We start from the raw sequence: 13,679 nt of genomic DNA on the forward strand, positions 1-13,679 counted from the left end.
TGATTACATTTCGCCCACAAGGGGAACATGTTTCCCTATAGGAACCACGAGGCTTGTTTGAGAGAAGCTCCGATTTTTGTAAGAGGTTTGTAATAAAGCTTAGCCCAAATTGGACAATGTTTCTACCACGACATATATGTGCCATGACATGACACCATGCCACCTTTGATGACTTGCTGGTGAGTTTAGGATTTATGGGGACTTAAAAACCGAGATTCAAAATGTTTGAGGACGAGCCATGACACCGGTAGAATTGTAATTCGTTCCCATTCCTGGCATGGGACCTAAACATGCACCCAAGGACACATGTATAATTTTTCCAGCAATTTTGGTGAACTGGAGCATGTATTTGTAGTTCAGATTTGAATTATGGGCATTAAATGCCTAGGAAACTCAATTAGTGTATAAAAAGGCCAAACAAACCCTGAATAAGTCTAAATTTTAGCACGGATATCCTGTCGTTCCATGTTGCCCGTAGAAGAAAATACAAGGCGAAAAGAGGCAGTGATTACGTTTCACCCACAAGGGGGACACGTTTCCCTATTGGAACCACGAGGCTTCTTTGAGAGAAGCTCCGGTTTGTAAGAGGCTTGTAATAAAACTTGCGCCACAATGGACGAAAAAAATTCCTCGACATATAAGTGCCATGTCGTGACACCATGCGAGGTTTCACGATTTTTGTCTTAGTTTTGGATTTACGGGGATTTAAAAACCGAGATTCTTCTCACGAAATGTTTTCAAATAGCACACGGTTGACTCACGAAAGCCGATATTCAAAGAAAACTTCGTGGAAACCATATTTTAAAGTTTCATAAAAATCTGAAAAACGGGGGGTGTTAAGAAGGTGATGTTTTATTGCGACACAAAATTTCAAGTTGAAAAACATTACAAGATGTGAGCTATGAAAAAGACAAATTCAGCCCTGAATAGTGCCATTACTATTCAGCACTATTCAACACCGATTTTGTCCTTTTCATAGCTCACATCTCGTAATGTGTTTCAACTTGAAATTTTGTGTGGCAATAAAACATCATCCTCTTAACATCCCGCATTTTTTTCAATTTTTTTTAAACTTCAAAACATATTTTTCTCGTGGTTTTCATTGGTTTCCACCGAATGTTGGTTTCCGTATGATATCCCCCCTGCTGCGCGCGCGATCTGAGTCGTGCGTTCTGATTGGGCAGAACCCAAACCCCATGGATTGTACGTTGGCAACGTTGGATTCTCCTTGGTCGAACGGCGATCCTCATCCCTTTTGACAGCACATGTAAGTTCACACACGAAAGCCGTGTGCCTACCAAATCGTGGCTGATGCCCCACCTTTGCTGCGCGCGCGATCTAAGTTGTGCGTTCTGATTGGCCAGAACCCAAACCCCACGGATCGTACGTGTGCACCGTTGGATGCTCCCAGATAGAACGGCAACCCTGAGCCCTTTCGACAGCGTGAAACACCTTAATGGCAAGGAGGCAATTCTTATCAGCAAGGGTCGGCTTCCCATCCGCTAGCCTAGTCGAATAGATCGCAGAAGTTAAGCGTGCTCGGGCTGGAGTAGTCCAAGGATGGGTGACCCAATGGGAAGTTGCATATTTCAATCTTCATTATAGAGATATATTAATATATATCTATGATGACCTATCATGGCAATTATGTAAACCTTGGGATCCTTGTTTTGCTAATTTGTAGACTATGTTTTTATGGGTTATTTTTTGCTCTAAAAAATTAAAGAATGATTGACCGGACTTGTCATGGCGATTATATAAACCTACTATGTTTTTATGGGTTATTTTTTCCTCTAAAAAACTAAATAATGATTGACTTGACCTGTATGGGTTATTAATATATCTCTATGATGACCTATCATGGCAATTATGTAAACCTTGGGATCCTTGTTTTGCTAATTTGTAGACTATGTTTTTATGGGTTATTTTTTGCTCTAAAAAATTAAAGAATGATTGACCGGACTTGTCATGGCGATTATATAAACCTACTATGTTTTTATGGGTTATTTTTTCCTCTAAAAAACTAAAGAATGATTGACTTGACCTGTATGGCGATTATATAAACCTTTTTCAGGTTGCATGCTGGGTATAGGGTGCAAGGTGTTCTTCTCGAGCATGTCTCCCTTGTGCGGCTTATAGACGCGGCACATATCTGTGCACTCGCCGAGGTATATATACTATCCTTATCCTTTACCGACAATTAGGGGGCCCCACAAAATCTATCCCTTTGACCCAGAACCAGAAGGGTTTGACCATGATGGTTTCATATTTATACTAGTAAGGTATACGTGCATTGCACGCATGAGATTTGGTAACCAAATTATGAGTAAATACCACACTATAGCATGTAAGCTTTGAGTCATATATGCATGATGTAGATGTTCGTTTAATTCTTATAGTTCATCTCATCCAAAATCAAGTAGTTTTTATATAAAAAATCTAAATCTATTTTAAGATTCATGGAATTGTGGATTGTATAAAGGTAAAAACAAAAAGTGACAATTCATTTAGAAAAAAAAGTTTGGGCAATTAAGATATGGAAGATTGTAGAGAACAAAGGAGAAGTACTTGTGTGTTTGAGGTTTGTGCATTATGCTTAAGTTCAACCATGGAGTCTTCTAGAACGGCCAGAACACTATTCTGATCACAACATGAACTTCCCGAGTAACGCGCCTGACCTTCCCCGAGTACTAGGTTGAACTTCAGCTAAAATGTGTCCAAATGGGGCTTGCGATATACCCTTGGAAAGCTATCGACACCAATATCATGACCCAAGTTAAGTTTTTGGCAAAATGTAAGCGGTTTAAGAGCAGTTTTGAAAACCCTTTTTTTCTTCATACAAAAAACGTGAATCGTATTTTCGATCGCATTTCTAAACCGTTTATCAGAATGAGATAAATAATATGGCGTTGGAAAGCTGCTGTAAAACCGCTCCTTCGACATGTTGAAAGTTTTCTCTAATTCCCTATGGATAAAGATTAATTTGGAAAATCATAAAATTTTGCAAACCGAACAGCCAAGTTCGTATTTTCAATGTAATTTCTAAACGGCTAATCCAATTGAGTCAAATGATATGGCGTTGGAAAGCTTGTGAAAATGCGCTACTTATTCATGTTAAATTGTTTTTCTAATTTGGAACAGTTTACAAGTAATTTAGAAAACGATACAAGTTCCACCGAGTTCGTATTTTTGAGCTAATTTTTTAACCGTATGTCCGAATGCAACAAATGATATGGCGTTGGAAAGCTTTAGGAAATGCAAAAAAATCGTATATATTGTTTCTTCCAATTCCTTATGGTTTTAAGTCAAATTTGAAAATGGCTAAAAACGCATTTTTGGCATAATTTCTACAAACTTTATCGGAATGGGGCAAATAATATACCACTGAAAAGCTACGGAAAATGCAAAACGTTTTCATCTTGACGGTTTTCTCTGATTCTCGGCCGTTTTCAAGTAGTTTAGAAAATAGCGAGATCATGATTTCTGCGTTCATCGCGAAACAGATTCGTTAAAAATGCATCGCGTGAAGTACTTGAACTTCTGTGGCAGTTCTGCTTGAACTTCACTCTATGTTTCACGTGATGTTTTTTGCTCGTAGCTCTCCGTACACTCACCGAAATTGAGCAAGTGATATATCGATGGAAAGCTGATGTAAACACGTAACTTTCCCGTATTGATCATTATTTCATACTCGTGACGGTTTTAAAAGTTTTTCATCTGAAATTCATTCAGTGTAGTTGTTGAACTTCTTGCTATTTTCACGTTGAACTTCTGTGACGTATTCTCTTTTGTAATTTTCTCATCCATTTTCGCCAGTGTTACACAAATGATATTCTTTTTGTACAAACATCTCTCACTATATTTTTTTAACTTTCTCCGACCGAGGACTTGAACTTACACAAATGATATTCCTATCGTTTTGAAGTAAATTAGAAAATGATGAGATCATGATTTCTGCCTTCATCGCAAATGGAAATGCACTGCGTGAAGTAGTTGAATTTCTCGGGCATGTTTGTTTAAACTTCACTCTGTTTTTGATGTGCTATTTTTTGGCATGCTATTTTTTGCACTGCGTGAAGTAGTTGAACTTCTGGGGCATGTCTGTTTGAACTTCACTCTATTTCACTTTATTGTATTTTTCTTATATGAAATACACACCATGTAGTACATGAACTTCCGGTTGTTATCACTTTGAACTTCTCTCTGGTTTGAGAGAATTATTTAAAAAGACAAAAAACAACATATTTTTATGTATTTTTGGACATCTAAATACACGGTGAACCTCTTTCATAAGAATTTTTTAAACTTTTCCTCGCCGAGCACTTGAACCTCTAGCAACCATTTTTCGTTTATGAGTTGTTTTTAAAAGTGCAAAAAATGGTGTTGTCTTTTTTATTTTTTGAATAGGTAAATCCTAGGTTTTAAGAAACTTCGAACTTCTCTGTTATTTCAATTTGAACTTCACCTTTTTATAGTTTGAGTAAAAAATTGTATTCGATTTTTACATGGAAAAAATCAAACATGGAAAACAAGGTGAACTTCTCTCGCAAGAATTTTTTAACTTCTCCGGACATAGCACTCGAACTTCTTTCAATAAACATTTTTAACTTTTATTTTTTCTATACTCTTATTCTCCGCTGAAATGCATTACATGCAGTACTTGAACTTCTCGTTGTTTTCTCTATGAACTTTCTTTCAACAGGTAAGAATTTTTTGAATACATCAAAACATTTTTTAATTGGTATACATGAAAATTTTAAACCGTTCATCAAAATATGACACATAATATACTCGATGGAAAGCTTATGAATGGCAGCAAGTTTTTCATGTAGACATGTGTTACAAATTCGTTGTCGTTTGAGAGCGGGTTTTTAAAGATGGCAAAACAGTGTTGTTTTTTGTTTTTCAAAACAACATGTAAATGAAGGAAGGACGTCTTGTAAATATAATTTTTGAACCGTGCAGGGTGGAGCACGTGAACTTCTTGCAACAGACCTTTGAGGCTTTTAGTTTTGTGTTCTTTTATTCTCTTCTGAAACGAAGTAGTTGAACTCCCTGTTGTTTTCACCTTGAAATTTTGTCACGTATTTTTGTTCAACCTCTCTCACATGAATTTCTGAATTTTCTCGGGCTGAGCACTTGAACTTCTAGTAACAAAACTTTCAGCCTTTGCTTTTTTCATTCTTTTTTAATACAAAATGCACAACATGTAGTGCGTGACCTTCTCGCAGTTATCAATCTAATCTTCTCGTGGTTACGTGAAAATATTTGAGTTTTTTACAGACATTGAACGGCTCTACTTTTTTTATTGGTTTTAATCTTTAGCTTTGGGGAAAAATCTGAGTTTTTATAAACATTAAAAAACTTCATTTTTTTTTAATTTTGGACTTCTTGGTGTTATTCATTAGTAACGGGAAAAGTCCTAGTTATGTAATAAATATCGAACTGCTCAAGTATTTAAAGTTGAACTTCTATATCTTAAAAAACAGGGGCAAATATATGTTTTACAAACTTTTTAAACTGCTCGGTTTTTTTAATTTGACCTTCTTGGTTTTGGAATAAACATTTTTGAACTTCTATGTTATTTAAATTTGAACTTTTCCAATTTAGTAAAATGAAGAAACACCATTTTTATAAACTGTTTGAACTACTCCATTTTTATTTTTGAACTTATTTGTTTATTCTAAAGTAACGAGGAAAATCATGGGTTTGTAATAAACATTAAATCACCCTATTATTTAAATTTGAACTTCAAGGTATTTCTTAGAAATGGTTAAACTTACAAAACAAATTATGGTTTTTTCCACTTTCTATGAACCTGCTATGTTATATCATTTGAAGTTTTTTTTGTCTCGCGACATTTTTAGGCATTTTTTTCTGTCGGTGAAATGTCCTTGGTGGTCCCTTTTTTCATTTAATGAATTTCTTCTGTATGTAGTACACTTGAACTTCAGAATTTCTGAAACATGAACTTCTATATGTAGTTTCTTTCTAAAAGTTTCTAAAAAATGAAATTGCCATGCGTCTACTAATACAACGACATGTTGTTATATTAGTGTGGACTTCTCACAAAAGTCAAACCGACACACAAAAGATAACAAAACCATCGCTGTTTGTACACAAGAAAATTACAATTTGACATGTTTGGCCATATGATAAGATGTAGGCAGCAGCAGCAAGGAGCATTCGAGTTTGACTGCGTCAGACGGCTTTGTTGAACGACCACACATGGCCAGAACAGAGGAACCACGGGTTGAGGCGCCACACTGGCGGCGATGGCGTCACACTAACTTGATCATCTTGGTTTTGTACTAAAAATCAAACTTCTCGGTTATTTAAATTCGAACCTCTAGGTTTTTTGTATAACCCCTTTATTATTAAAAAGTTGAACTTCTTTGTATTTTTAATTTGACATTCTTGGTTCTGTAATAAACATTGAACCTCTATGTTTGTGAAATTTGAACTTCTAATTTCTTTTGGAAACATGGAAAATGCTTTCTTTTAAAAGTGAACACTCTCTGAAACAACACTCTCTAAAACAACAATTCTAGAAAAAAACAAAAGGAGAGAACCTCTTCCCAACTTTTATCAATATTCATTAACATGAACATTTGTTTTCTACATCCAGCATGGATACAAGTCTACTACAACAGTTCCATCTCGAGGGATAGTTGTAGCATATATGTTAAAGTTGATTGATAACATCGGCATGCATATAACAATGATGTCCAGAGAGTGTCGGTGTTCTAGAAAATATACCAATGATTTATTCTTTTAAGCATCTCTTCTAAGCAACTTTCTTACTCCCTCCCTCCGTCTTGTAATGTAAAAGCGTTTTTAACACTACACGGTGCTTGTGTACTAACTTTACATGTGGGAGTTCCCATTCGCACTCTGACGATGAACATAGAAAAAACGATGTGATCTCTGCAGCGCCACAAAAGTGCGAATCCCTGGTTAAATTTAGTCACTGTAGTGGCCTTTCCCGGACCATGTCAGTAGATTAGTACTATCACGTCAATCAAAATAATTAGTGTTGGTACAAGCGCATCTGAATAAATAGGATTCCCACCCCACCTAACCGCCTTGAAATGAACAAAACTGCAAGCTGTTTTGTTGGCCCAGCGCAGCACGTGACTAGCTACTGATGCTCACAACACAGGTTGGCTTCAGGCTTCACTTTGCGCTCCAGCCATTCTGGCATGCAAAAGAAATACTAAAAGCTTGGGAGAAAGGCAGATGATGAGGAAATAAAAGGTGCAGCATTATTGGAGAAACTTTATCAGCTGTGGTGCACAGTGACAGTGTAGCTTCCACTATCAAATATTCCCTGAACTTTCTCATGGCGTGCAGTGTCTGTCGGCGGAGGAAGTCCTGTCAGGCTCTCTGTAACAGGTAACTAACAAACTCATGTCAGTTACTAACTGATTACTGATATCAAATATTCCCTGAACTTTAGGAGTAGTAGAATTTACTTGAAAGTTGAACTGTAGCATGAGGCCATGCCTGCTGCAGGTGTTCAGAACAGACTGATTGCACTTAGTTGTGCATATATGTGGAGATTAGTAGTACCAATGATGTCCAGGGAATATTTGATAGTGGTTGATAACATCAATCTCGAGGGATAATTGTAGCATATACCAATGATGTCCAGAGAGTGTCGGTGTTCTAGAAAATATACTTGGACATATTTTTCACCTTCTGGAACAATTTCTACCTTCCCAAAGCTGCTGATATACTTGGACATATTTTTCACCTTCTGGAACAATTTCAACCTTCCCAAAACTGGACAACAAAGTATAATGCTCATTTGTTTAGAGCTGAACTGAATAATCTGGTGAAGCTAGCCTGCAACGATGGCCAATTTTTTCAGAGGACAAACACAAAAAAGTGATGAAATTGGAGGGCAGGGGTTGTGGCCTCGCGAACCGACGCGAAGTGATCCCACGATGTAGGCGAACCAGGGGAGTCAGGTGGTTCCTGGCGTCCTGGGGGCGACCGGGGGCGCGCTGGATGGTGGCGGTGAACTGCAAGAGGTGGCGGTGGCGAATGGCCTGAGTGCCGCGGCATAGGGCATCTTCAGTCGGGAACCTCGGTGGCGGCCGGCGGGATCAGAGCTAGGCGGTGCCGCCCCGGGATCCACGGCCCGCGATGGCACCCAGGATCCATGGCTTGGTCGTCTTCAGTCGGGGACCCCGGCGGCGGCGGGCGGGATCCAAAGACAGGCGGCGGCGCCCAGGATCCATGGTCAGCGACGGCGCTCAGGATCCACTACCAAGGTGGATCGGGGCAGAGGTGGTGGTCCATGGTGGCAGTTGAAGAAGACAGGGGCGGCGGCGCGCCAGGAGGAAGGCGGGGGCGACGGCGTCCCAGGAGGAGTCTGGAGGCGGCCTCGTGCCGGGAGGAGGCGGGGACGACGGTGCGCCGGGAAGGAGGCGTTGGTGCTGGCACGCCGGTAGGAGGCGTGGTAGGCAGCGGCGGCGATAGGATCGGGGGGCGTTGGGGATCGAGGGAAGAAGGGGGAACGCTAGGGATCAGACTACTGATCCCTTGCTTCCCATCAGACCACTCGATGACCGTAGGATTAATACCATGCTATCCGTCCGATCTGACATATCTCTACTCCTAATGAAGCAGTTGGTAGTCTCGCTTCCAGGTTTTTTTTCGTCCCACCTCACCCGGTTTTTTTTGGTACTTCTTTGGTACTTCCTCCCACCTCCCACCCGTTTCATTTCGCTAGTTTTTTTCGTTCCTCCCCTACCCCACCGGTTTAGTTTCGCGTCACCCTCTCACACAACGAAAAAAATCTTAACGGATCATAACTTTCCATGCGTCACCCTCCCATCAATGCAATTTGATTTAGGAAACATATAATAAATTTTAAGGAAACAAATAACAGACTTTAAAGAAAAATCCAATTTTAAGGAAACAAATCAATCGATCCATCCAAATCAAACGATCCATCTCATCAATGCAATTTGCTTTAGGAAACATATAATGGATGTGAAGGAAACAAATAATAGACTATCTAAATCAATCGATCCATCCCATCAATGCAATTTGATTTAGGAAACATATAATAAATTTTAAGGAAACAAATAACAGACTTTAAAAAAAATCCAATTTTAAGGAAACAAATCAATCGATCCATCCAAATCAAACGATCCATCTCATCAATGCAATTTGCTTTAGAAAACATATAATGGATGTGAAGGAAACAAATAATAGACTATCCAAATCAATCGATCCATCCCATCAATGCAATTTGATTTAGGAAACATATAATAAATTTTAAGAAAACAAATAACAGACTTTAAAGAAAAATCCAATTAACTAATCTCTACTCTTAAAGGCCCCTCGATTGATTTTTGTCCCTCGCTTCCTTTCCCAGCACTTATACAATGGAAGGAATTATAATCCACCTATTTGTTCTCCTATATATCCGTGCAGGCAACACAACATAAACCGGTGAAAAAAACACTCACCTCGCACGTCCCCCTGCCTGCAATCCCGAAACGCCGCCATCGCTCCAGGCTCCAGCCTCCGCCGTCCTACATCTTGCCCCTCTCCAACCTCAGAGACCTCCGCCACCGCCGCCATCTCGGAACCCCAGTTCAGGGCAGGACTCAGAGAGGGTGTGGCTGTGGACGACGCTGCCGCCGTCGCAGAACCCTAGGGCAGGGCGTGGTCGCGTTGCGGGCAGCGCGAGCGGCCGTGCGTCTCCCCCGTCAGGCTGTCCTCGGCAGGAACTCGGGACCTCCTCCTGACAGAGCTAAGGCCCTCCGAGGTCCAAGTCGCTGTGCGGCGTGCACAGTAATCTCCCCGGCCTACTCTGTCTTCACGTCAATGCTCATGTGCTCCGACCCTCCCCGACCCCTCCCAGCAAGCAGCAGAGTCTCTCGGGTTCGAGCTCCACCGGGCCGCCGGCGGCGGCGTCCATGTTCGTTGGGCGGAGCATAACGCTAGGTTTGAAATTCACCATGATGCTACTGATGAGGCTCTCCTTCTCCTTTGTTTCGTCTGGGTTTTTTCGTCCCCCCTCCCACCACCCCATCTCGTCTGGGTTTGAAATCAATAAGAGCATCACAGAGTCTAGGTCCCTGTCTCGGTGGCAGACGGAAGGAGAAGAAGGATTGATATGTATGAGAATATTAATATTGAACTCTTAAAATTAATGTGGCCCCGTTGCAACGCACGGGCGTTCTTCTAGTGATAGTTAGCCGCTGAGTTTTCTCCCTCCTAATTAATTGCTTTGAAGAGTCCCACGTATATAGCATGTCCTCCCGCTGACCTCTCCACTATTCCTAATTCTCTCCTTCTAGTTACTAATTGCTTCCTAGAAACTACGTTACTACCTCCGTCTCGGTGAATAAGTCATTCGTGTAGTTCTAGGTTGACGATTTAACTATCTAAATATGTATTATATGTGACAAAAAATATATATTTAGAAACTACATCCTTGTAGAAATCTAGTGATATACTTTTCATGACATATAACACATATTTAGTTCCTCAAATTGATGGCCTAGAACTACGCGAATGACTTATTCACCTGGATGGAGGTGGCGGTGAACTACGCGAATGACTTATTCACCTGCAAGAACTACGCGAATGACATATACTTTTCATGCACAATTTCTTTCCACACGTCATACCCACCAATGACCACCGCTCCATGCTCACCGTCGGCAAAACATTTTCTTCCACTCCCGTAGGCATTGGGGAAATTTAGGAGGCATGAATTGTTTGGTTTGACTTCAAATAGAACGCCTACAAAACAATATGAACAATGAAAATGAAGCAAACTGAACAGTATCGAAGAACAAGCCTCAAACATATGAAGGAAACTGTTGAAGAAACACAACCATGGTGCTTACGAAGCAAACTAAGCGTATGAAGCATGAAATTTAGGAAGCATCATATCATGCAATCTAACATAATCTGCGTAGTGGAAGCATAGATTTTTAAAAGTGGGATTAACAAAATATTTATAGGTAGTCATTCAAAACCAGATCTGGAAGGGGGTGATCGGCATCTTCTCCATAATATGTGGGAAATTAGGAAGCAACAATTGGTTGTGCATAATACATATGAAGCAAAGTTGAACACACCTATATGGACCGAAGATGCAAAAGTAGGGCATGCATGTAGCACGTCGTATGAACTAGCGATGCATGGTCCTTCCGTCGTTGCGAACAAGGGACGCCGGAACCAGACACCAGTAACATCGACCTCAGCGGCGATGTTGGCGAGGCTTCCGCACACCTTGGTGCGTCGATGTTGAAGGGCTACGCGGACGACAAGGTTAGCAAAGGCGTTGCAATGAGACGAGGACGGAGGGGGGAAATCATGCCCAGATCGGCGAGGTGCTCACCATTAAGGCCACCATGGTAGCTTGTAAAAGAGGACGTCGACGCTGCGGACCGCCACGATGGGCTGATGCACTACCGCGGCAGGTAGACTGGAGAGATCGCCAAGCGTGGCTAGAACAGCGGTGGAGCAATTAATTATGGCCCGTTTTGATTTCCCTAACCGTGGGTGCATAATTACCGGGTTGGTGGGGCAGCTTCCATTCCTGATTAATGGGTGCATTTAGTGGAGAGATAGGCAGAGGTTTCTGGCCATACGATGGAAAACAAATCTACGGTGCCGGATTGGTCTGATAAAGGGAAAACATCAGAAGTATGAGGGAAAGTGTTTCCCGGGAAGAAGTGGTGCAGGAGAGATCGTGGGTGTGATTTTTTTTCGCTATATGGATTCGGGAGTTCCGGAAGTTCGGGAGGGAGCAGTCGGGCCCTTATAAGGTGGGCTGTGATCCAAATAGTTATTCTAATCATATGGGCTATTTTGTTACGCGTAACAGAATATTATTCTATTACCCTGCATGAACTGACAGTTTTAGGTGGTTGTACTGATGTTTTAGAAGCGGTTGAACTGATGCTTTCAGTTTTGTTTAACGAATCGTCTTCTTTAGTTCAATTTTTTTTGTAATTTTTTTGTCAGAACGGGACGTGTAATATATCGTTGGAAAGCTCTTGACAACCATATTTCAAGTATATTGAACGTTTTGGCAAAATCATTATGGTTTAAGAGCAGTTTTGAAAAAACCATTTTTTTCAAAACCGAAAACGTGAATCGTATTTTGGACTCAATTTTCAAACGGTTTGTTGGAATTGAGCAAATAAGATGGCATTGGAAAGCTGGTGAAAATCCGCATCTTCCATATATGTATTTTTTTCTAATTCTATATGATTTAAAAGTAATTTGAAAAACGGTGAAATTCTGGGCGAAAAGTATTTTCGCGATTTTTTGCAAACGGTCTGTCGGATTGACGCAAATGATATTGCGTTGGAAAGCTATGGAAAATGCGCAACTTTCTCGTATAGAAATGTTTTTCTAATTCCTTAAGGTTTAAAAACGAATTCGAATACGGTCAAATTTGATTTTGAACGTGATTTTTTTAAAAAGTTTGTCGAAATATGGCAAATAATATACCGTTGGATAACTATCGAAAATGCGAAACTTAGTCATGTTGAATGTTTTCTCTACTTCGCAACCGTTTAAGAGTAATTTTGAATAAGGTGAAACCCATCGTGTTGTTTTTTCCTGTCTAAAAACAGAGTACCTGTACTGATATATGTCTGTGTCTGTACTGAGGTATTTTTGACAGTAGTTTTGAATGGTTCTAAAAAAAGTACTTGAACGGATGTCCATATGGTTTTGTACTGAGCGTGTTTTTCACATATTAGACTTTACTCTGCTTTTGCGGTATCGTTTTCCTTGTAACTTTTCAACGGTCTATGATATTATCGTCCCTGAACTTTTACTCTGAGCATTGGACGCCGGGGCGCGGGCGATGACGGCGGTGCTCGCGGCGGCACTCGTACTGATCATCGTCCCCGAGCTTGCATGGTTTTACATCGTTGAACTGAATGACATTTTTTGAAAAGAAAAATGTTTTATGTGTTTCTTTTTTTAACTCTTACATTTTTTTCAACGATGTTCTGGACTTCTCTCATTCTACGACTTGAACTTTTACCGTTTGAATTTCCATGGGGCCTCTTTTTGTTTGAGCTTTCTCCCAAAACTTATCAGGGACGTCGTGTTGAACTTACAACTTTTAATTTGTGAACTTGTTGTGTTTTTACAATTCCAAAGCTAGGAAGTAGTAGGAGATTCACCCAACAAAGGAGTTGATTACATAGAGCAGCCACATTAATACCACAGTCAGATCGATAGCTAGCAGCAATAGTAGTGATTACCAACACACATACACATGAACTGATAACAATCTTGCACACGACCTGACAAACAAGAAAATACATTAACGGACAAGAAGAATACAATACACATGAAACTGATAATCCCCATGGCTAATGGCAGAGCTTTGTTGCATCTAGGTTCACCCATTTACTGAAAGTAGAACTTCTTAGTTTTATTAATTTGGGCTGATGTTTAAATGTTCACCATTTTGGCCTACATCAGAATACTGAGAAGTTGCTTATTAAGGCATAACACACAACACCTCTTGTGCTATAGGAAAACACATAAGCAGAGGGGAAATTGGACATAGAATCGCCAAGTAGGTGAACTGAAAAGCACACATAACATGCACTGAAAAAGAACACAACATCCTTTGCGCTGCGTCGACCACCTGTGGAAAAGGTGAGCGGCTTGCG

At 40.3% G+C, this 13,679-nt stretch overlaps 1 long non-coding RNA gene across 1 annotated transcript; it reads right to left on the minus strand.

The window, feature by feature from the left end:
• Window positions 1–6,909: 6,909 nt before the first annotated feature.
• LOC123188807 (uncharacterized) lies at window positions 6,910–8,661 on the minus strand. Its single transcript, XR_006495210.1, has 2 exons — window positions 7,476–8,661; window positions 6,910–7,399 (listed from the first exon to the last, which is right to left on the minus strand). It is a non-coding gene; the product is annotated as an uncharacterized lncRNA (long non-coding RNA).
• Between the last annotated feature and the right edge of the window lie 5,018 nt (window positions 8,662–13,679).

Source organism: Triticum aestivum, chromosome 2A (genome assembly GCF_018294505.1).
Source record: "Triticum aestivum cultivar Chinese Spring chromosome 2A, IWGSC CS RefSeq v2.1, whole genome shotgun sequence".
Classification (NCBI taxonomy): Eukaryota; Viridiplantae; Streptophyta; class Magnoliopsida; order Poales; family Poaceae; genus Triticum; species Triticum aestivum.